Source organism: Pseudophryne corroboree, chromosome 4 (genome assembly GCF_028390025.1).
Source record: "Pseudophryne corroboree isolate aPseCor3 chromosome 4, aPseCor3.hap2, whole genome shotgun sequence".
Taxonomy (NCBI): domain Eukaryota; kingdom Metazoa; phylum Chordata; class Amphibia; order Anura; family Myobatrachidae; genus Pseudophryne; species Pseudophryne corroboree.
This window is the reverse complement of record NC_086447.1, coordinates 28752607-28753994: the sequence shown is the minus strand read 5'-3', so window position 1 is coordinate 28753994 and position 1388 is coordinate 28752607. Positions and strand designations below refer to the sequence as shown.

Below are 1388 nucleotides of genomic sequence, written 5' to 3'. Positions count from 1 at the left end.
TTCTCGTATGTCTGTGATAATGTTTATTAAATCTCTTATTTCCGGTATCATTATTTGATTTTCCATTATTCCACATGAACCAAATGTTATTATGTTTCCAATTCCCCAACCAATCTTATAACTTTGGGACAGTAGAAGGAAGAAAAAAAGAAAGACTCTATGTTGGGGCACACTTTGAAAATTGTAGTAAATTTATTAAAACTTAACTTATAAATAAATAACACATAAAATAAAGGGGAAAGTTTGATACAGAGAAATGTTCAAATGCACAAAATATATCATAGTAACAGAATACACAGCAAAATTCTTTTGGTTTTGGTATATGTAGTATACAGATAGATTAAAGAATTCCACATAGGGAGAAAAAAGATAATATGCTGTTGTGAGTCAGACTTGATTAACAAAATCACTAACAAAAATCAGGATAAGCCTGATAGAAAATTAGGAGCACCTGTGGTGAAAAATATATAGAAAACAAATTCATGCCTGAGTTGATCAAAAAAATGAGGGGTACAGGTAAATGACATTTAAGTATAATCACAATGGTGATAATAGTAGGTAAGTACCGATCTATATACCTATTTGATCTAGATAAAAGGCACAGAAGAGTATAATTTAAGTATAATTCATAATTGAGATGTCAATTGACTAATGGTAATCTCCTGGTAGAAACTTTGTTTGCTACAGAAAGGATCCTAATGAAAAAGAACATTTGAAAGAATTTGATACCAAACGGCATTGATAGACAAACAGAATTGCAAAAAGAATTATTGATAATCTGAGGTTAACAGGAAAATAACCAAGATGAGGATATAGATTTTGAAAGTTCAGAAGTTGCTCTAACACTTCTGCTGTTTGTGATCAGAGGTTACATCTTTACTGCACCTGATATTCCCAAGTGGTCACCCAACTGGGTACTAATCAGGCTTACCAACGCTTAGCTTCCAAGATCGGATGAGATTGGGCGGTTCCGCTGAAATATGGCAGTAATTGAAACACTAGGACACAAATGAGAGTGTAATAAAGAATGAGCAACATAGAGTACTTCTGCTGTCCAGAAGATCATCAGTGTCATGCTTTTTGGAGTTTTACAATTTCTATTTAAGATGGAAAAATCTCCAAAAGGCATCAAATTACAGATTAGACATTCTTATAACATGTCAAAAAAAGTTTGATTTTATTTCCATCATTTAGACTTTCACAAGAACAGAAAACAAAAAATGGCGTCTGCAAAAGTTTGGGCTCCCTGCAGAGTTAATACCTTGTACTGCCCCCTTTGGCAAGTATCACAGCTTGTAAAGGCTTTTTGTAGCCAGCCAAGAGTCTTTCAATTCTTGTTTGAGGTATCTTCGCCCATTCTTCCTTACAAAATTCTTCCAGTTCTTTGA

General features: G+C 33.4%; 1 pseudogene; it reads right to left on the bottom strand.

Annotated features, from left to right (window-relative positions):
* Positions 1-873: 873 nt before the first annotated feature.
* LOC134913187 (5S ribosomal RNA) lies at positions 874-992 on the bottom strand (annotated as a pseudogene).
* Between the last annotated feature and the right edge of the window lie 396 nt (positions 993-1388).